The 23,931-nt window shown below is 39.5% G+C and overlaps 1 long non-coding RNA gene across 1 annotated transcript; it reads right to left on the reverse strand.

Moving 5' to 3' along the window:
* Positions 1–877: 877 nt before the first annotated feature.
* On the reverse strand, positions 878–3,252 carry LOC121987431. The gene is made up of 5 exons (XR_006113584.1): positions 2,983–3,252; positions 1,387–1,494; positions 1,242–1,305; positions 1,052–1,115; positions 878–945 (listed from the first exon to the last, which is right to left on the reverse strand). It is a non-coding gene; the product is annotated as an uncharacterized LOC121987431 (long non-coding RNA).
* Positions 3,253–23,931: the final 20,679 nt, after the last annotated feature.

Below are 23,931 nucleotides of genomic sequence, written 5' to 3' on the forward strand. Positions count from 1 at the left end.
GCTTCACTAGTAGAATTTTGACTTTTTACTTCGTATATTCTCCGAAGTCGTAGATAGATAATTACCGAAGTAGACGCACGTGAAGTAATAGGGTACTATTTTACTTCATCGTATTACCGAAGTTGTATCTAGGAAAAAAGCGAAGTCTTTGACCGGTTCAAAGAGGCAAAACCGGTTCAAAGTTGGACCGATGCTGAAGTAAAAAAACATCTTTTACTTCGTTTGTTTTGTAAAGTGCTGAAGTAAAAAATAATATATAACTTTACGATTTAAATGTATTGCTGAAGTAAAAAAATATCTTTTACTTCATCGGTTGTGTAACGTGTTGAAGCAATAGATGACATGTAACATCACGGTTTATATTGATTGGCGAAGTAAATATAATATATAACTTCGCCATATTTTTTATTTATCGAAGTAATTGGTATTATGTTACTTCATAGTTTATATTTATTAACAAAGTAATTGATTACCAAGACATCATTGTTTTGTATTATACTGAAGTAATTGATAAGATATGACTTCGCAATTATTAAACTGCGGTGAAGTAAATGTTACCTTTGACTTCGGCACAATTTTAATGTGATGAAGTAAAAAAATATTTTTCACTTCATCAAAATTAAAATGTATTAATTAGATCCACAAAATGACAAATACCATAACAATCCAGAAATTTATCCATCAATCCACAAATATATATATATATATATATATATATATATATATATATATATCCACAAGCATAACTAAAAAGTACATCCATAAACCAAAAGTGTATCCACAGGTATGTATGTCAAAAAATCTATAATGTAAAATAAAATATTTATCCTAACGTACATGACCCATTTAGGCACCTAGATACAAGTAGATAAATTTGCTCCATTCACTTCTGACTTCATCATATTGAGATTGGTTGTAATATTGATTCTTGATTGTTCCTGCAAACTTTTATGTAAAAAAAACAAAAATGCATTAGATTTATAAAATCTACAAAAATACATTAGATTTAAAAATCATTACATTCATTATATATCATAAAGAAGAAACTCACCATCTTCTCCAACTGTGGATTTTCACATTCAACTATGTCTTTCATGTACCTCATCACACAATATCTGCATTCAACAGAACCACTTTGTTTTAGATTACCCTATAATGTAATCAAAAAAGTAATACAACAATTACAATCCAAATAATAGGAACTATCCATTTATGTCTTAATATATATGTACAATACATACCGTCAATTGTTTAAAACCTGGTGATTTAGCAATACCCTTTGAGGCATTGTACATCTTGACCCAACTACATTTTAAAAAGTAAAAAAGTTATATTTTTCATATTTATAAGTGAATGCATTCAAAATCAACACAATCTACTACCTACTTGGTCATCATAGTATTCCATGCATCGTCTCGGTTTCTATTAGACATAGCGTCCAATAAATATATTATATTTTTATCTTCATTGACGATAGTCAAGATCCAATGGTACCTGCAAAAATAAAAATATAACATTGACTAAAATTGTTATATCTGAAATAAGCTTCTAGTCTAATCTGAAATAAGCACAATTTAGTTGGCCTAACCATGATGATTCCTTTGAGTAATGATGACAAAAGCAAAGGAAATTGAATACAAAGAAAAGAAAAAGAATACGAATTGCTCTGGTTATATATTCAATATAGTAAATTTAAAATTTAAGGAAAGACAAGACATGAGTTACCTTGCTACATAGGAACATAGAAAACATTACTTCCAAAAGCCATGAACTCTAATGGTGGCAGGCATGTCAAATGTCCACATGAAAAAATACTATTGATTTAAATTAATAGCACATAAAACAATTCTATCATGATTCAATCATTATTTAAATAACTAAATATTGCATAAATTACATGATTGCTTGACCATAATAAACAAACACTTATATATTTGCAAGTTATTTATATCATCCTCATCATACTTTATCCAACAAGACAACAAAGTCATAAGAGAGGAATTGTGTTAAGATATTAACATATGGCTGCCATGATTCAAATTGTTGGCTTGTGACCTAAGCTTTTGTTATGTGCTTCTTTGCTGCATCAGAAAATAATTATAGACTTTTTATACTATAGATTCTGTTCTAATGGAAATTAGTTGTAACAGTGAGTCAAACCACCATGACTAAGTTATTGGAGATGTTTCATTTTAGAGTAGCTTATTTTCTTTGAAAGAGGTACACATAAATAATTTTGCATACAAAATTTATATGTACACAAGTTTAAACAAAATGATCCTCTCTTTCTTGTTCATTCTTCAAGACGATATGGATTCTCCTCTCAAAGAATCAAAAGAGATTTTTTGCATTCTCTCCATTCGTGGAAGCTAGTTATCATCACCTCGATACCCCCATGTTGTTCATCACAGTCTATGGTTCAATAACTAAAGTCATTAGCATATGACTAATGCTTCCATTGCATGGAGCAATTGCAGACCCAAAGTTATTATACTACTATAGTACTTACTGGCTCATATTAAAACTGCATACAATAATTTAATCATGATGAAATTCTTATTTGCCGGAATTTCACATAAATTGCAAGGTTTCATGAAAGTACTGAATGAACACCTGTGCACATCATGAAACCTTTATACTAAATACAAATACAAAAAATCATTTGGAATATTGATAATTAACACACTGGTTATGAAATACTATTGGTTAAATAATCTTCGAAATTTACCGTAGGAAATTAAAGAGACCCTGAAAACTATTCTTGATGGGAGGGTTACAAGAGTCCCTCTCACCGCTCACTGTATGTTATTTTTTTAACCTACCTTTCCAAATCTAGACTCGAAGGGAAAAAAAGTACCTTTGGAGAGGAAAGAAGACGGCCCTATTCCTCCAATGGGAATTTCATTCAAAATTTGCTAGTTCTGATTAAGTAAAACACCAGTGCAAAAAAATGAATTTAAGTTATCCGACTCTGACGCGTACCTTGAATTTCCATATCTCCACCAAAATTGAATCTTTCCACGGTTACCTCACCGGTTCCACAAAACCTCGTCGAACTACGTCCAATACAGTTTGACACCCAATAAAGTGAAGAATCTACGTCAAGAGACGCCACAAGAAGCTACTGCGGCACCATTTCCCTCAGTTCACCAGATCCAATTAACAGCAGGAGCCCAAGAGAAGACGAGCCGAGAAGTCGGAAAGCCACAGAGGCTCAGATCCAAGCCGCAGTGGATCTTCCTCGGTTTGGCTCTTTCCTTGGTTCACTGATTCCTTGAAAATCGAAAACGATGAACTATAAATTAGTCAAAATAAGAACTTATAGCAGATTTCTAGAAACATCAAACTAGATTTGAGAAAGGGCGGTAGATGACTGACATATAATGTAAGACTAAAGACGCAAAAATGGTGGACGGAGACGCACGGCTGGAGACGCACGGCTGGAGACGCACGGCTAGAGACGCACAACTGGAGACGCAAAAAACCGAGGACGGAGACGCAAGGATGGAGACGCAGGCTGGAAACACAGGCTGGAGACGCGGAGAACGTAGATGCAAAGCTTGAGACGCGGAGGACTGAGATGCAAGCTAGAGATGAAAAAATGGAGGCTCGATGGAGATGGAAAAACGGTGAGGCGCGATGAAGGTTGGAGACACAAGCTCGATGGAGATGGAAAAACGTGAGGCGCGGTGAAGGTTGGAGACGCACGAGTACTGCTAGGGCTTGGAATATTTTGGAGTGGTTATTTATTTTAGCAATTATAATGTTAATTAAGATTTATAAAAATTAGAAGTGAGATGGAAATTATACATCTAATTAATTCTCATCCGGTTCATCTTTTTACTTCACACAAAATTTTTTTTATATATATTTTAATTTTTTTTACTTTATCAAAATTAATGTACCGAAGTAAAATATTATTAAAATTAATAGTGAAACCCTTGTTTTTTAAATTCCGAAGTAAAAATTAATATTTTACTTCGCTAGTATTATTAATGAAGTTGATTGTTATATATTACTTCGTAATTAACAATCGCCGAAGTAAAGAGTGGCGAAGTAAAAAGCCAAAATTCTACTAGTGCTTCGTCAAACGTCACCCGTAACTGGGTGGACTATAAAGGCGATTACTAGATATGCAACAAATTATGCGGAGGGATGTGAGTGATGTTGTAAGATATCGTAAAATAAATAATAAATATTATTGGATGAAAAATCTTATTGATTTTTCAGGAATTTTTAGAGATTTTTCGGGATTTAAACGGAGTCTGTATGACTCGTTTTGAAGGGATAAATTCGGGGTACAACGGAGGCCGGTTTGGAATATCCAATTAAAGTGGGATTTGATTGAGAAATCAACTTAGGATTTAATTACTTAAACCTAAGTATATAATCCCTATTTCTCTTCCTTTCTTTCCTAATTCTGTTTTCCCTTCGCGCGTGAGCTTTCTTCCCCCCGAGGCTTTCTCGTGTGATTCCTCTCCGGTCGATCGCCGACGCCGACAGAGGCTCTTCCCCGACCTTTCTCTTCCTCCTCTCTCTCGGTTCCCACCACATATCTGCCTTGATGCCAGTGATTCTTGATCACGCCGGTGATGTCCATCCCGATCGTCGTTGTCGAGCCTCCCTCCTCCCTCTCTCTCTCGTACCGCTGTGATCCGTCGATCCTCAAGATGTTGGAGTTAAGCCGCCCCCTTCGGATGCTATTGTCGTTCGACCACCCTCGGTTGAGCCTTCGTATCTCAGCGGGCATCGAGCACCCGAGCCCCTATTCGGCCGTGCCCTAGCTCCAGATTTCCATTGCCATCGCATAGCTGGCTGCATAGGTTAGTCTTCGGCCAAGAGGGGGGGGGGGGGGGGGGGAAAGGGGGGCCCTAGCATGGATTGTTCCTCATTTTATATTCGATTATCACATTTCAGATCGTCCTATAGCTGATTGATCTATTGCCTTTCTGTTTCCCCCTTCCGCCTGGCGTCGTTTGCCCTGATGGAGTGAGTTCCTCTCTGTGACTATACCTATTGGCAGAGAGCTTGATCCCACTTCTTTTGCCTGGATGGATTGTCTGGTGGACAAGGAACAACTCCAACAGATCTTGGATGAGGTATAGATATCCGATCATTGCTCCTTTGTTGGTTAAGATTTTAAATCTAGATTGGGCTGTTTGGTTAGTAGGTGATGGGAGTGGGAGGGGGCAGCAGTAGCTCTAAAGATGGCGGTGAAACACCATCAACTATACCCAGTTTTAGGTGAGTTTTTGAAGATTGATTTAATTCCCACATTGGTTTGGATTAGTAGATGGATTGTAGATTGTGTTTGGAAAGATTGAAGGATTTTTAAGGAGGTTTGAGTAGTGTTTGATAAGTGAGTTTTGGAGTTGACTTATAATGGCTATTGGGTGAACGATTTATGTGAATGGATACATGATCGTTATTGGTATGTGTTGGAGTGATTAGGGTTTGTATTGAGTTGGAATTATGGACATGGTGATTGTTATATGATTATTCTTAGGATCATTGGATTGATTGTTGATTGCATTATTAGATGTGATGGTTTAGTTAGTTGTTGATGATGATAGGTTGTTGTGGATTTATGATAGAGATTTAATTTTATGATAGGTTATTGTGGGTGGATATCATTATGTGGTGGATTGGTATTTGAGAGATGGATTTGTTATTGGAATTAAATAATGTGTTGATTTGGAGGATTAGTCAGAGATTAGTTTTGATTGGAGTGATCCTATTGAGTTAGGGATTTTATTTAGCTATTTAATTCATATAAATTTAGCTAAATAAAATATAAATATATTGATTACTGCAGGACTTGGATTCGGGACGAGAGTCTCGACGCGGGATTACTTGCCACGATCTACATTTTAAGGCGGGTATTTCTTCCTTGGCCTCTATATAGATTTTCTTGTACTTAGGGCATGGATATTATTGGATGAATTAGGCAGCTTTATCTTATATCATGATCGGTTGCTGTTTTTCCTGCATGATACTTATGCTTGACCCTTGTGATGATCTATTTTAATTCATATACAGTCTCCACTCTTGATATCTACTCTGTTGTGATTACACGTGTAGTGTATGGCTTGTAGGGATTGTCGGGTTGTTGGTATTCCCATGCTGATTGGGTATATGATGTGGACTGTACATAGATGGGTATGTGTTATAGGAGTCATCTAGTTGACCGTGCATTTACATGTGGTGTGTACATACGTATTTGTCATGTACTTTTGGAGGAGTTGTGTTGATTGTATGTTTGGGGTATACACACATGTCTGTTGTGTTTTTACTGGAGGATACATGTTGATTGTACTTATATTTTGTGTACACGTGTCGTGTGGGATTATTGGAGATGTTTGGTTGATTATACATGTGTAGTGTGTACATATGTTTGGTAGGATACATGGAGGTATCATGACGATTATACTCATGTTGGAGGTATTTATCAGGTTTGGGGTGTTGCATGGATGATGATTATATATATATATATCATGTTCATCATTCATTGCATCTGATGACCGTTGTCTCCCTTGTGGTTGAGAGAGTCATCAGTTGGTTTGGTTTAGCACCGCACACTCGGCTACTCATGGGTAGTGGTAGTTGGAGCAGTTGCTGCTAGTCCTGTCGTGCCACCCGGTCACGAGGTTTAGTGAGATCCGGCGTTGTGAGCAGTCAGGGACCCTGATGCTATGTAGTTAGATAGCTACTAGCGGACTGTCCGCCTCGACCACTATATAGTGGGCTGGAGGGTAGTACAGTCGTCACAGACCCAAGCCTCTCGGCCATACAGGGGTCGTGGTGTTCGGAGAGGTGGCGGGGGTGACCATGGAGCATGCATGCACTTTTGCATATGATGCACGGTGCATCTGGGGGTTATATTTGCATACATGCCTACTAGATACTAGTTGCATGTGATTGTCGTTGTTGCATTTGTTTGCGATATGATTGTTGCATATGGTTGTCATGCTGCATACATGTCATTTATTTTACATGTATATGCAGTCGTACTTATATTGCACAGGTGTCACGGGTGTATCTGTTGCAGATCCGGTGAGTTTACTGATCATTGTACCATGGGTCGATTCCAGATTGGGTATGTATCTGTCATTATGTTAGTTGTGGTTTGTACAGTTTATGTCAGGTTATTATGTCAGATATGTTTAGGTGCATTGATTATGATAGTATGAGCATGTTCTTTATTCCCTACTGAGACTGTATATTTTTGATCTCCATGTTTTATTTGTAGACCGTGCACTGTCTTTTCTATTACCCGCTGAGTTACCTATACTCACCACCGCATGTATACATTTATGTTTTCAGGTAGCCTGTAGATGGTTGGTGTCGCTCGGAGTATCCTGTCTGCCGGGTCCTATGTCACATCCGAAGACCGTACTTGTTTTCTTTTGTATATCTTTTTATTATTTCTGGCATTGTATTTGTGTTTAGCCATGTGGCTATCTTCAGGTTTTGGTGTTGTATTTGTGTTTAAGCCGTGCCGGCATGCATTGTATCTATTTGTCTTGTGTGGGCTTTCCGTTTTCGTTTTTCCGCTGTGTTGGTTTTTTATATATAACTGCGTGGTTGTGATTGTTTCATTCCAGCCGTGTGGGCTGTTATTATAACTGCGTGGTTGTGTATATAAATATTCCAGCCGCATGTGGCTGATGTATTTTGCTTGTAGTGATGCTTCATATTGTCACTGGTACAGGGGAGACTCTGTCGGATTTTTGTCTGGCAGAGACTCCTTTGGGGCGTGACAGTTTTTGGTATCAGAGCGGGTACGATGCCTGCTTTGTTTTGTGTTCTTGATTTTAGAGATTTATCTGATACCAATTTTTGGTATCAGAGCAGGTTTACGATACTTGCTATGCGTTTTGGATTTTCGAGATTTATCTGATATCAATTTTTGGTATCAGAGTAGGTACGATGCCTATTATTCGTGTTTTGGATTTTGTGATTCGGTTTTCTTGATGTGACTTTTCGGGTCTTGGGACCAGGTAGCAGCAGGACATCTCCAGGCTATAGGAGGTATGTTTGCATATTGTTATCATACATTTCTGTTGGTGTATGTATTGTTGCCCATATAGTTATGATGTGTGTTAGTGTTCTCTTGTTGGTACTTGCCTATTTGTTTGTAGCATGCATTGCATGTGTTGGGTCAATCACTGATCACGGTTGACCTAATGGAGATCAAGGATTACAGTCTCAGGGGATTCATCATATCATACTACCAGTAGTTTAGTGTCTATTACTACTAGTTGGTTGAGAGTTGGAGTCGTATACCAGTCTCGGTTATCATTAGTTGTGTAGTGAATGATATCTGTATACCCGTGTTGACTCAGTTAGTAAAGTACCGGTTTACTCCTGTTGAGGATTGATTTACTTGGTTGACTTGTGTAGTTATGGTTTGACTTATTACCCTTGTTGACTTGGACAGTTGGGGTTTGACTTATCTTAGTTGGTTTTGTGATCCTATTAGTTCGGTCAGTAGAGGATCGATTTACCCTTGTTGACTTGGGTAGTGGTGTATCGATTTACCTTAGTTAGTTTCATCAGTGGATGATTGATTTACTCTTATTGGATCAGTTAGGAGATGATCGATTTATTTTGTTGGTCCGACCAGTAGGGGACTGACTTACTCTACTTTTAGAGATTCCTATCTTTGGGATGTTTCATACTTGGTTAGATATTTTGACTTGTACCGGTGTAGAAAGGACTGAATTGGTCATATACCATTATCGGCTTAGTCAGTTTATAGAGGATCGATGTATCCTATTCTATGGGGACTTTGACTATGGATTGTCTGTACCTGGTTGGGGGGCTTAGAAGGTACATTCTGATAGGATACCGCACGGTGTGGAAAAGTGTAAAGCTACGTGCCTAACACTTTGAGATACAACCGTTACAAGGGTATAACTTTGAGAGTACATTCGAATATGATGATCTTCGAGGGGTAGAGCGTCGATTGACAGATATTTTGATCAGTTGTTTAGTTGTAGTGTACCTCTATTTTTGTGTTCATTGCTTGATATTGGAGGTTACTGAACCTCAGATGGAGCAATCACAGTATGATGGGGTACAAGACAATGATTAGACGACTCAACTAACATTGTCTCTATCTAGTGGCTCAAGACCTTGACCATGTGATCATTTTACCAGATCTTGTAGTTTATATTTCATATAAGAGGGTTTGACTTTTTATCAGCATTTGTCGAGGGACATATATAGGATGATTATGAGGGTGGTGGAGATATTCTCTTGATGGGTAGACTCTTAGTCAGGAGATTGTATGACCCTTTGATTTTAGGATTGACATTCCTTTACTGTGGATATTTGATTATCAGAAAAGATGAGATGATGAGATTTGGCAGACTTTTGGATACGTTTAGTTTGTTGGTAGTAGGGGTTGAAGGTTGGATACTTTCCTTTGACTCTATCTTTGTTTAGGAGACTATCGGGTGTGATTGATTGATGTTGAGGATGATTGGAGTTTGATGGATATTGTGAGATCAGGTGTGGTGATATGTTATCTTTTGATGATCTATTAGTGGGTGTTTGATTTATTGTTTAGTATTTGATGCTGATAGAGACATGAGGAGTAGCACTTGTGTGATATTTATGGATTTGGTGATTTGTAGTTGGTGATCAGATCACAGATTTGTTGGGGATCTTACGGCTGAGTGAGTCTGTTGTACGGATATTATGAGTCATTGGATTTACCATTTAGGCTTACAGTGCTCTAGATGCTTTTATGGACTCGATGTATTTGGTATTCCTAGGGTGTTTGGATTAGTTTTCATTGTCTTCATTGATGATATTATGCTCTATTCCCGATCCGAGGTGGATCACGTACACTATCTTCGCATAGTTCTATAGATGTTTCGTCGGGAACATCTATATGCGAAGTTCAGTAGTGCGTATTATAATTGTCTTCTGTGAAATTACTAGGACATGTGGACATGTGGTGATCAGTAGGAGTATACCGTAGATCTGCAGGAGATAGAGATTGTTACCAGTTGGGAATAGGCGTGGTCTATACCGGAGACTCGCTGTTCCTTTGGTCTAGCTGGATATTACGGGAGATTGGTTGAGGGTTTATTCGGCATTATGCCGTTGACGGGACTGTTCAGGATGAGTATGACATTTTCATGGATAAACGCGTATGAGATCAGTTTCAGGAGTTGAAACAAGAAGTGTTAACTGCACTGTCTTAGTTGTACTTTCTAGTGTAGACGGATTTGTACTCTACACAGATGTATCATATTTGAGGTTTGGTGCAGTTCCGGTGTAGTATGAGCGGAGTAATCTCATACCAATAGCTAGAATTCTCATGGAATTAGAATTGGATTCTTTATTTTCGTGGGAGATCATGTGTGTTCCCGAGTCATTTCTTATCCGGGAGGAGTTACTGTAGGAAACACATTGATATGGATTTGTGATACATTCGGTTGACACCTGATGTAGGGAGACTGAGAGCATTTTTATTGGTGGAACGATATGAGGAAGGACATCACGGATTTTATAGCTTGATGTCTAGTATGTCAGCCAGTGGAAGTTGAACATCAGAGATCAGTAGGATTGTTTCAGTAGACTCGTAATTTGGAGTGGAGTTGGGAGCATGTTATGACGGACTTTGTGGTGAGATTACCCAGGATATGGAGAGGATATGGTGTGTCGGGTAATCATTGATTTGTTGAGGACTATGCTCCCTAGCTAGCGATTTGTAGGACGGATTCTTTTGGATTGGGTAGCAGGATTATGCTGTACAGAGATTACCAGGTCTTATGGTATATCTCTGAGTATTGTATTGGATGGAGATCCGCTATTTCACATCATGGTTCTGAGTGCGTTTTTAGCAGACTTTGGGTTTGGAGTTTTGCTTTAATATAGATTTTCATCCTCAGACTGATAGATAGTTTGAGTGCCCTATATAGATGTTGGAGGATCTGATGATAGTGAATTTTGGATTTCGGAGGTAGTTGATTAATCCACAGTCGGTTAGGTAACAGTGTGGAAGTAGCAGATGCAGTGTGTGCTCATAGCCACAGAGTCATCGCTATTCACTTGGAGGTGGATTATCTTGCATGGAGATATGTTTATGATACTAGGGTGGAGTAGTAGATGAGGATGTTGTTTGGTTATTATGCTTGGAGGTTATCATTGGATGAAAATCCCTGAGTTGACCAGTAAATTTGGGGACCAAATTCTTATTAGTGGGGGAGAATGTAAGATATCGTAAAATAAATAATAAATATTATTGGACGAAAAATCTTATTGATTTTTCAGGAATTTTTAGAGATTTTTCGGGATTTAAACGGAGTCTGTATGACTCGTTTTGAAGGGATAAATTCAGGGTACAACGGAGGCCGGTTTGGAATATCCAATTAAAGTGGGATTTAATTGAGAAATCAACTTAGGATTTAATTACTTAAACCTAAGTATATAATCCCTATTTCTCTTCCTTTCTTTCCTAATTCTGTTTTCCCTTCGCGCGTGAGCTTTCTTCCCCCCGAGGCTTTCTCGTGTGATTCCTCTCCGGTCGATCGCCGACGCCGACAGAGGCTCTTCCCCGACCTTTCTCTTCCTCCTCTCTCTCGGTTCCCACCACATCTCTGCCTTAATGCCAGTGATTCTTGATCACGCCGGTGATGTCCATCCCGATCGTCGTTGTCGAGCCTCCCTCCTCCCTCTCTCTCTTGTACCGCTGTGATCCGTCGATCCTCAAGATGTTGGAGTTAAGCCGCCCTCTTCGGATGCTATTGTCGTTCGACCACGCTCGGTTGAGCCTTCGTATCTCAGCGGGCATCGAGCACCCGAGCCCCTATTCGGCCGTGCCCTAGCTCCAGATTTCCATTGCCATCGCATAGCTGGCTGCATAGGTTAGTCTTCGGCCAAGAGGGGGGGGGGCGTAAAGGTGAGCCCTAGCATGGATTGTTCCTCATTTTATATTCGATTATCACATTTCAGATCGTCCTATAGCTGATTGATCTATTGCCTTTCTGTTTCCCCCTTCCGCCTGGCGTCGTTTGCCCTGATGGAGTGAGTTCCTCTCTGTGACTATACCTATTGGCAGAGAGCTTGATCCCACTTCTTTTGCCTGGATGGATTCTCTGGTGGACAAGGAACAACTCCAACAGATCATGGATGAGGTATAGATATCCGATCATTGCTCCTTTGTTGGTTAAGATTTTAAATCTAGATTGGGCTGTTTGGTTAGTAGGTGATGGGAGTGGGAGGGGGCAGCAGTAGCTCTAAAGATGGCGGTGAAACACCATCAACTATACCCAGTTTTAGGTGAGTTTTTGAAGATTGATTTAATTCCCACATTGGTTTGGATTAGTAGATGGATTGTAGATTGTGTTTGGAAAGATTGAAGGATTTTTAAGGAGGTTTGAGTAGTGTTTGATAAGTGAGTTTTGGAGTTGACTTATAATGGCTATTGGGTGAACGATTTATGTGAATGGATACATGATCGTTATTGGTATGTGTTGGAGTGATTAGGGTTTGTATTGAGTTGGAATTATGGACATGGTGATTGTTATATGATTATTCTTAGGATCATTGGATTGATTGTTGATTGCATTATTAGATGTGATGGTTTAGTTAGTTGTTGATGATGATAGGTTGTTGTGGATTTATGATAGAGATTTAATTTTATGATAGGTTATTGTGGGTGGATATCATTATGTGGTGGATTGGTATTTGAGAGATGGATTTGTTATTGGAATTAAATAATGTGTTGATTTGGAGGATTAGTCAGAGATTAGTTTTGATTGGAGTGATCCTATTGAGTTAGGGATTTTATTTAGCTATTTAATTCATATAAATTTAGCTAAATAAAATATAAATATATTGATTACTGCAGGACTTGGATTCGGGACGAGAGTCTCGACGCGGGATTACTTGCCACGATCTACATTTTAAGGCGGGTATTTCTTCCTTGGCCTCTATATAGATTTTCTTGTACTTAGGGCATGGATATTATTGGATGAATTAGGCAGCTTTATCTTATATCATGATCGGTTGCTGTTTTTCCTGCATGATACTTATGCTTGACCCTTGTGATGATCTATTTTAATTCATATACAGTCTCCACTCTTGATATCTACTCTGTTGTGATTACACGTGTAGTGTATGGCTTGTAGGGATTGTCGGGTTGTTGGTATTCCCATGCTGATTGGGTATATGATGTGGACTGTACATAGATGGGTATGTGTTATAGGAGTCATCTAGTTGACCGTGCATTTACATGTGGTGTGTACATACGTATTTGTCATGTACTTTTGGAGGAGTTGTGTTGATTGTATGTTTGGGGTATACACACATGTCTGTTGTGTTTTTACTGGAGGATACATGTTGATTGTACTTATATTTTGTGTACACGTGTCGTGTGGGATTATTGGAGATGTTTGGTTGATTATACATGTGTAGTGTGTACATATGTTTGGTAGGATACATGGAGGTATCATGACGATTATACTCATGTTGGAGGTATTTATGAGGTTTGGGGTGTTGCATGGATGATGATTATATATATATATATATCATGTTCATCATTCATTGCATCTGATGACCGTTGTCTCCCTTGTGGTTGAGAGAGTCATCAGTTGGTTTGGTTTAGCACCGCACACTCGGCCACTCATGGGTAGTGGTAGTTGGAGCAGTTGCTGCTAGTCCTGTCGTGCCACCCGGTCACGAGGTTTAGTGAGATCCGGCGTTGTGAGCAGTCAGGGACCCTGATGCTATGTAGTTAGATAGCTACTAGCGGACTGTCCGCCTCGACCACTATATAGTGGGCTCGTCACAGACCCAAGCCTCTCGGCCATACAGGGGTCGTGGTGTTCGGAGAGGTGGCGGGGGTGACCATGGAGCATGCATGCACTTTTGCATATGATGCACGGTGCATCTGGGGGTTATATTTGCATACATGCCTACTAGATACTAGTTGCATGTGATTGTCGTTGTTGCATTTGTTTGCGATATGATTGTTGCATATGGTTGTCATGCTGCATACATGTCATTTATTTTACATGTATATGCAGTCGTACTTATATTGCACAGGTGTCACGGGTGTATCTGTTGCAGATCCGGTGAGTTTACTGATCATTGTACCATGGGTCGATTCCAGATTGGGTATGTATCTGTCATTATGTTAGTTGTGGTTTGTACAGTTTATATGTCAGGTTATTATGTCAGATATGTTTAGGTGCATTGATTATGATAGTATGAGCATGTTCTTTATTCCCTACTGAGACTGTATACTTTTGATCTCCATGTTTTATTTGTAGACCGTGCACTGTCTTTTCTATTACCCGCTGAGTTACCTATACTCACCACCGCATGTATACATTTATGTTTTCAGGTAGCCTGTAGATGGTTGGTGTCGCTCGGAGTATCCTGTCTGCCGGGTCCTACGTCACATCCGAAGACCGTACTTGTTTTCTTTTGTATATCTTTTTATTATTTCTGGCATTGTATTTGTGTTTAGCCATGTGGCTATCTTCAGGTTTTGGTGTTGTATTTGTGTTTAAGCCGTGCCGGCATGCATTGTATCTATTTGTCTTGTGTGGGCTTTCCGTTTTCGTTTTTCCGCTGTGTTGGTTTTTGGTACAGCCGTGTGGGCTGTTTTATATATAACTGCGTGGTTGTGATTGTTTCATTCCAGCCGTGTGGGCTGTTATTATAACTGCGTGGTTGTGTATATAAATATTCCAGCCGCATGTGGCTGATGTATTTTGCTTGTAGTGATGCTTCATATTGTCACTGGTACAGGGGAGACTCTGTCGGATTTTTGTCTGGCAGAGACTCCTTTGGGGCGTGACAGTTTTTGGTATCAGAGCGGGTACGATGCCTGCTTTGTTTTGTGTTCTTGATTTTAGAGATTTATCTGATACCAATTTTTGGTATCAGAGCAGGTTTACGATACTTGCTATGCGTTTTGGATTTTCGAGATTTATCTGATATCAATTTTTGGTATCAGAGTAGGTACGATGCCTATTATTCGTGTTTTGGATTTTGTGATTCGGTTTTCTTGATGTGACTTTTCGGGTCTTGGGACCAGGTAGCAGCAGGACATCTCCAGGCTATAGGAGGTATGTTTGCATATTGTTATCATACATTTCTGTTGGTGTATGTATTGTTGCCCATATAGTTATGATGTGTGTTAGTGTTCTCTTGTTGGTACTTGCCTATTTGTTTGTAGCATGCATTGCATGTGTTGGGTCAATCACTGATCACGGTTGACCTAATGGAGATCAAGGATTACAGTCTCAGGGGATTCATCATATCATACTACCAGTAGTTTATTGTCTGTTACTACTAGTTGGTTGAGAGTTAGAGTCGTATACCAGTCTCGGTTATCATTAGTTGTGTAGTGAGTGATATCTGTATACCCGTGTTGACTCAGTTAGTAAAGTACCGGTTTACTCCTGTTGAGGATTGATTTACTTGGTTGACTTGTGTAGTTATGGTTTGACTTATTACCCTGGTTGACTTGGACAGTTGGGGTTTGACTTATCTTAGTTGGTTTTGTGATCCTATTAGTTCGGTCAGTAGAGGATCGATTTACCCTGGTTGACTTGGGTAGTGGTGTATCGATTTACCTTAGTTAGTTTCATCAGTGGATGATTGATTTACTCTTATTAGATCAGTTAGGAGATGATCGATTTATTTTGTTGGTCCGACCAGTAGGGGACTGACTTACTCTACTTTTAGAGATTCCTATCTTTGGGATGTTTCATACTTGGCTAGATATTTTGACTTATACCGGTGTAGAAAGGACTGAATTGGTCATATACCATTATCGGCTTAGTCAGTTTATAGAGGATCGATGTATCCTATTCTATGGGGACTTTGACTATGGATTGTCTGTACCTGGTTGGGGGGCTTAGAAGGTACATTCTGATAGGATACCGCACGGTGTGGAAAAGTGTAAAGCTACGTGCTTAACACTTTGAGATACAACCGTTACAAGGGTATAACTTTGAGAGTACATTCGAATATGATGATCTTCGAGGGGTAGAGCGTCGATTGACAGATATTTTGATCAGTTGTTTAGTTGTAGTGTACCTCTATTTTTGTGTTCATTGCTTGATATTGGAGGTTACTGAACCTCAGATGGAGCAATCACAGTATGATGGGGTACAAGACAATGATTAGACGACTCAACTAACATTGTCTCTATCTAGTGGCTCAAGACCTTGACCATGTGATCATTTTACCAGATCTTGTAGTTTATATTTCATATAAGAGGGTTTGACTTTTTATCAGCATTTGTCGAGGGACATATATAGGATGATTATGAGGGTGGTGGAGATATTCTCTTGATGGGTAGACTCTTAGTCAGGAGATTGTATGACCCTTTGATTTTAGGATTGACATTCCTTTACTGTGGATATTTGATTATCAGAAAAGATGAGATGATGAGATTTGGCAGACTTTTGGATACGTTTAGTTTGTTGGTAGTAGGGGTTGAAGGTTGGATACTTTCCTTTGACTCTATCTTTGTTTAGGAGACTATCGGGTGTGATTGATTGATGTTGAGGATGATTGGAGTTTGATGGATATTGTGAGATCAGGTGTGGTGATATGTTATCTTTTGATGATCTATTAGTGGGTGTTTGATTTATTGTTTAGTATTTGATGCTGATAGAGACATGAGGAGTAGCACTTGTGTGATATTTATGGATTTGGTGATTTGTAGTTGGTGATCAGATCACAGATTTGTTGGGGATCTTACGGCTGAGTGAGTCTGTTGTACGGATATTATGAGTCATTGGATTTACCATTTAGGCTTACAGTGCTCTAGATGCTTTTATGGACTCGATGTATTTGGTATTCCTAGGGTGTTTGGATTAGTTTTCATTGTCTTCATTGATGATATTATGCTCTATTCCCGATCCGAGGTGGATCACGTACACTATCTTCGCATAGTTCTATAGATGTTTCGTCGGGAACATCTATATGCGAAGTTCAGTAGTGCGTATTATAATTGTCTTCTGTGAAATTACTAGGACATGTGGACATGTGGTGATCAGTAGGAGTATACCGTAGATCTGCAGGAGATAGAGATTGTTACCAGTTGGGAATAGGCGTGGTCTATACCGGAGACTCGCTGTTCCTTTGGTCTAGCTGGATATTACGGGAGATTGGTTGAGGGTTTATTCGGCATTATGCCGTTGACGGGACTGTTCAGGATGAGTATGACATTTTCATGGATAAACGCGTATGAGATCAGTTTCAGGAGTTGAAACAAGAAGTGTTAACTGCACTGTCTTAGTTGTACTTTCTAGTGTAGACGGATTTGTACTCTACACAGATGTATCATATTTGAGGTTTGGTGCAGTTCCGGTGTAGTATGAGCGGAGTAATCTCATACCAATAGCTAGAATTCTCATGGAATTAGAATTGGATTCTTTATTTTCGTGGGAGATCATGTGTGTTCCCGAGTCATTTCTTATCCGGGAGGAGTTACTGTAGGAAACACATTGATATGGATTTGTGATACATTCGGTTGACACCTGATGTAGGGAGACTGAGAGCATTTTTATTGGTGGAACGATATGAGGAAGGACATCACGGATTTTATAGCTTGATGTCTAGTATGTCAGCCAGTGGAAGTTGAACATCAGAGATCAGTAGGATTGTTTCAGTAGACTCGTAATTTGGAGTGGAGTTGGGAGCATGTTATGACGGACTTTGTGGTGAGATTACCCAGGATATGGAGAGGATATGGTGTGTCGGGTAATCATTGATTTGTTGAGGACTATGCTCCCTAGCTAGCGATTTGTAGGACGGATTCTTTTGGATTGGGTAGCAGGATTATGCTGTACAGAGATTACCAGGTCTTATGGTATATCTCTGAGTATTGTATTGGATGGAGATCCGCTATTTCACATCATGGTTCTGAGTGCGTTTTTAGCAGACTTTGGGTTTGGAGTTTTGCTTTAATATAGATTTTCATCCTCAGACTGATAGATAGTTTGAGTGCCCTATATAGATGTTGGAGGATCTGATGATAGTGAATTTTGGATTTCGGAGGTAGTTGATTAATCCACAGTCGGTTAGGTAACAGTGTGGAAGTAGCAGATGCAGTGTGTGCTCATAGCCACAGAGTCATCGCTATTCACTTGGAGGTGGATTATCTTGCATGGAGATATGTTTATGATACTAGGGTGGAGTAGTAGATGAGGATGTTGTTTGGTTATTATGCTTGGAGGTTATCATTGGATGAAAATCCCTGAGTTGACCAGTAAATTTGGGGACCAAATTCTTATTAGTGGGGGAGAATGTAAGATATCGTAAAATAAATAATAAATATTATTGGACGAAAAATCTTATTGATTTTTTAGGAATTTTTAGAGATTTTTCGGGATTTAAACGGAGTCTGTATGACTCGTTTTGAAGGGATAAATTCAGGGTACAACGGAGGCCGGTTTGGAATATCCAATTAAAGTGGGATTTGATTGAGAAATCAACTTAGGATTTAATTACTTAAACCTAAGTATATAATCCCTATTTCTCTTCCTTTCTTTCCTAATTCTGTTTTCCCTTCGCGCGTGAGCTTTCTTCCCCCCGAGGCTTTCTCGTGTGATTCCTCTCCGGTCGATCGCCGACGCCGACAGAGGCTCTTCCCCGACCTTTCTCTTCCTCCTCTCTCTCGGTTCCCACCACATCTCTGCCTTAATGCCAGTGATTCTTGATCACGCCGGTGATGTCCATCCCGATCGTCGTTGTCGAGCCTCCCTCCTCCCTCTCTCTCTCGTACCGCTGTGATCCGTCGATCCTCAAGATGTTGGAGTTAAGCCGCCCTCTTCGGATGCTATTGTCGTTCGACCACGCTCGGTTGAGCCTTCGTATCTCAGCGGGCATCGAGCACCCGAGCCCCTATTCGGCCGTGCCCTAGCTCCAGATTTCCATTGCCATCGCATAGCTGGCTGCATAGGTTAGTCTTCGGCCAAGAGGGGGGGGGGCGTAAAGGTGAGCCCTAGCATGGATTGTTCCTCATTTTATATTCGATTATCACATTTCAGATCGTCCTATAGCTGATTGATCTATTGCCTTTCTGTTTCCCCCTTCCGCCTGGCGTCGTTTGCCCTGATGGAGTGAGTTCCTCTCTGTGACTATACCTATTGGCAGAGAGCTTGATCCCACTTCTTTTGCCTGGATGGATTCTCTGGTGGACAAGGAACAACTCCAACAGATCATGGATGAGGTATAGATATCCGATCATTGCTCCTTTGTTGGTTAAGATTTTAAATCTAGATTGGGCTGTTTGGTTAGTAGGTGATGGGAGTGGGAGGGGGCAGCAGTAGCTCTAAAGATGGCGGTGAAACACCATCAACTATACCCAGTTTTAGGTGAGTTTTTGAAGATTGATTTAATTCCCACATTGGTTTGGATTAGTAGATGGATTGTAGATTGTGTTTGGAAAGATTGAAGGATTTTTAAGGAGGTTTGAGTAGTGTTTGATAAGTGAGTTTTGGAGTTGACTTATAATGGCTATTGGGTGAACGATTTATGTGAATGGATACATGATCGTTATTGGTATGTGTTGGAGTGATTAGGGTTTGTATTGAGTTGGAATTATGGACATGGTGATTGGTTGATGTAGATTGTTATATGATTATTCTTAGGATCATTGGATTGATTGTTGATTGCATTATTAGATGTGATGGTTTAGTTAGTTGTTGATGATGATAGGTTGTTGTGGATTTATGATAGAGATTTAATTTTATGATAGGTTATTGTGGGTGGATATCATTATGTGGTGGATTGGTATTTGAGAGATGGATTTGTTATTGGAATTAAATAATGTGTTGATTTGGAGGATTAGTCAGAGATTAGTTTTGATTGGAGTGATCCTATTGAGTTAGGGATTTTATTTAGCTATTTAATTCATATAAATTTAGCTAAATAAAATATAAATATATTGATTACTGCAGGACTTGGATTCGGGACGAGAGTCTCGACGCGGGATTACTTGCCACGATCTACATTTTAAGGCGGGTATTTCTTCCTTGGCCTCTATATAGATTTTCTTGTACTTAGGGCATGGATATTATTGGATGAATTAGGCAGCTTTATCTTATATCATGATCGGTTGCTGTTTTTCCTGCATGATACTTATGCTTGACCCTTGTGATGATCTATTTTAATTCATATACAGTCTCCACTCTTGATATCTACTCTGTTGTGATTACACGTGTAGTGTATGGCTTGTAGGGATTGTCGGGTTGTTGGTATTCCCATGCTGATTGGGTATATGATGTGGACTGTACATAGATGGGTATGTGTTATAGAAGTCATCTAGTTGACCGTGCATTTACATGTGGTGTGTACATACGTATTTGTCATGTACTTTTGGAGGAGTTGTGTTGATTGTATGTTTGGGGTATACACACATGTCTGTTGTGTTTTTACTGGAGGATACATGTTGATTGTACTTATATTTTGTGTACATGTGTCGTGTGGGATTATTGGAGATGTTTGGTTGATTATACATGTGTAGTGTGTACATATGTTTGGTGGGATACATGGAGGTATCATGACGATTATACTCATGTTGGAGGTATTTATGAGGTTTGGGGTGTTGCATGGATGATGATTATATATATATATATATCATGTTCATCATTCATTGCATCTGATCACCGTTGTCTCTCTTGTGGTTGAGAGAGTCATCAGTTGGTTTGGTTTAGCACCGCACACTCGGCCACTCATGGGTAGTGGTAGTTGGAGCAGTTGCTGCTAGTCCTGTCGTGCCACCCGGTCACGAGGTTTAGTGAGATCCGGCGTTGTGAGCAGTCAAGGACCCTGATGCTATGTAGTTAGATAGCTACTAGCGGACTGTCCGCCTCGACCACTATATAGTGGGCTGGAGGGTAGTACAGTCGTCACAGACCCAAGCCTCTCAGCCATACAGGGGTCGTGGTGTTCGGAGAGGTGGCGGGGGTGACCATGGAGCATGCATGCACTTTTGCATATGATGCACGGTGCATCTGGGGGTTATATTTGCATACATGCCTACTAGATACTAGTTGCATGTGATTGTCGTTGTTGCATTTGTTTGCGATATGATTGTTGCATATGGTTGTCATGCTGCATACATGTCATTTATTTTACATGTATATGCAGTCGTACTTATATTGCACAGGTGTCACGGGTATGTCTGTTGAGTTTACTGATCATTGTACCATGGGTCGATTCCAGATTGGGTATGTATCTGTCATTATGTTAGTTGTGGTTTGTACAGTTTATATGTCAGGTTATTATGTCAGATATGTTTAGGTGCATTGATTATGATAGTATGAGCATGTTCTTTATTCCCTACTGAGACTGTATACTTTTGATCTCCATGTTTTATTTGTAGACCATGCACTGTCTTTTCTATTACCCGCTGAGTTACCTATACTCACCACCGCATGTATACATTTATGTTTTCAGGTAGCCTGTAGATGGTTGGTGTCGCTCGGAGTATCCTGTCTGCCGGGTCCTACGTCACATCCGAAGACCGTACTTGTTTTCTTTTGTATATCTTTTTATTATTTCTGGCATTGTATTTGTGTTTAGCCATGTGGCTATCTTCAGGTTTTGGTGTTGTATTTGTGTTTAAGCCGTGCCGGCATGCATTGTATCTATTTGTCTTGTGTGGGCTTTCCGTTTTCGTTTTTCCGCTGTGTTGGTTTTTGGTACAGCCATGTGGGCTGTTTTATATATAACTGCGTGGTTGTGATTGTTTCATTCCAGCCGTGTGGGCTGTTATTATAACTGCGTGGTTGTGTATATAAATATTCCAGCCGCATGTGGCTGATGTATTTTGCTTGTAGTGATGCTTCATATTGTCACTGGTACAGGGGAGACTCTGTCGGATTTTTGTCTGGCAGAGACTCCTTTGGGGCGTGACAGATGTAGATGGGATCTATCCCTCCTATATAATGGGAGTGATATCGTTATTCTTGATAGAGTGAAACCACTAAGTGCATGGCCATGCCCAAGTGAGTCAATATGAGATATTGAATTCATTTGATTAGAGTGAGTCTACTTGGAGTTCAAGATTTAGATTGATTAGAGGATGACACAGTCTATGTCTCACATTGATCAATCTAGGTGTTAAGGATAGGAGGACACTTGTCATATATTGTGAAGAGTCACAATTAGTAGTCACTGTTAGCTAGAGCCCTAGAGCCAATCATTTGATGATTGTATTTTGGACTTATTGTATCATATTCTATATTAATAAAGGCATTTGGTTTTTGGTTATTATACTTACTTATATTAGTGCTAAATAAACTAAGTATAATAACGTCCTTGAGTAGAAGGTTCTTACCTATATCAATCGGTTAGCTGAACCGATAGTGAGATGATATAGGGAACACTACTCTTAATCATTCCTAGTCGAGTATTAACATCCAGGGACAATGTTAATGCAATAAGACTAGCATGTAGGTCAACTCGATGACTTGATCTCACAAGTCATGGATATAGAGATATCAAGTTGACACATGGGTATACATTAGAGAATGTATACTGAATGACCCGCCATGAGAAAGTATCATGGATCGTTATATGAGTGTCATATACTTTCTCATGTGACTATTAGTATGACTACTAGTCCTTAGACTTGAAGTCACCATGGTTCCATACATAAGGAGTTATGTACTTTGGTTTCGTCAAACGTCACCCGTAACTGGGTGGGCTATAAAGGCGACTACTGGGTATGTAACAAATTATGCGGAGAGATGTGAGTGATGTAGATGGGATCTATCCCTCCTATATGACGGGAGAGACATCGGTATTCCTGATAGAGTGAGACCACGAAGTGCATGGCCATGCCCAAATGAGTCAATATGAGATATTGAGCTCATTTGATTTAGTGAGTCTACTTGGAGTTCAGGATTTAGATTGATCAGAGGATGACACGGTCTATGCCTCATATTGATTAATCTAGATGTCTAGGATAGAAGGACATTTGTCATATATTGTGAAGAGTCACAATTAATAGTCACAAGGTGATGTTGGATCTCAACATTTCTTGTAACTTGGGTAGCAATGATGTATTGCTAGATGCCGCTCATTGCTTATGTTTTTAAAGGAGTTTAGAAACATTGCCAACGTTACAAGAACCTATTGGGTGACACACAGAGAACAAGTGGATGGAGATTAGGTTCATATGATGAACCAATTGGATTAGGTTCATATGATGAACCAATTGGATTAGGTTCATATGATGAACCAATTGGATTCAGATTGATTTAAATTAGACTTATTGAGTTAGACTCCATTAGATTCAATTGTTGAATGAGTCTAATTTAAATTTGATTCATTAAGTCAATTTATATTAATGAATTGATATTCATTAGATTGAAATTGGCTTGAATCAAAGAATGAATTCAACTCAACATGGAAGAGATTTGGTCAATTTTGACTTGACCAAAATGGGAAGTTGAAACATCAAGTTTGACTTGATGTATTGCCACTTCATGGAGGATGACTCATCCTACATGGCAGCCACATCATCTCCACCTCATGAGGTGTGCCACCTCATGGAGGTTACACCTCCCATTCCATTTAATGTGGCCGGCCACATTAAATGGGGAGGTTACATGTGTGTGGTCGGCCACACTAATGGTGTAGGTGGTTTTCATTTTGTGTCATTCAAGTGTGTTGAATGCTTCTCCTTCCTCCTAGCTCTCTTCCTCCTAGCTCTCTTCCTCCTTTCTCTTGCCGTTGCCGTGGGTTTCAAGGGAGGCAAGAAGGTGTATGAGTTGTGTTCCAAGAAAAGGGTGAAGTGAAGGTCACAAAGGAGGGTACCTAGTGGATTATGTGAGATCCCTTTTATTTCTCTCCTTTCTTCCCTTTTAAATCCTACCCGAGAGCCCTAGAGAGTGCTAGCACACTTGGGTGCTCTCTTCTCCATCCTTGAGTGTT

The sequence above is a fragment of the Zingiber officinale genome, chromosome 5B (genome assembly GCF_018446385.1).
Source record: "Zingiber officinale cultivar Zhangliang chromosome 5B, Zo_v1.1, whole genome shotgun sequence".
Taxonomy (NCBI): Eukaryota; Viridiplantae; Streptophyta; class Magnoliopsida; order Zingiberales; family Zingiberaceae; genus Zingiber; species Zingiber officinale.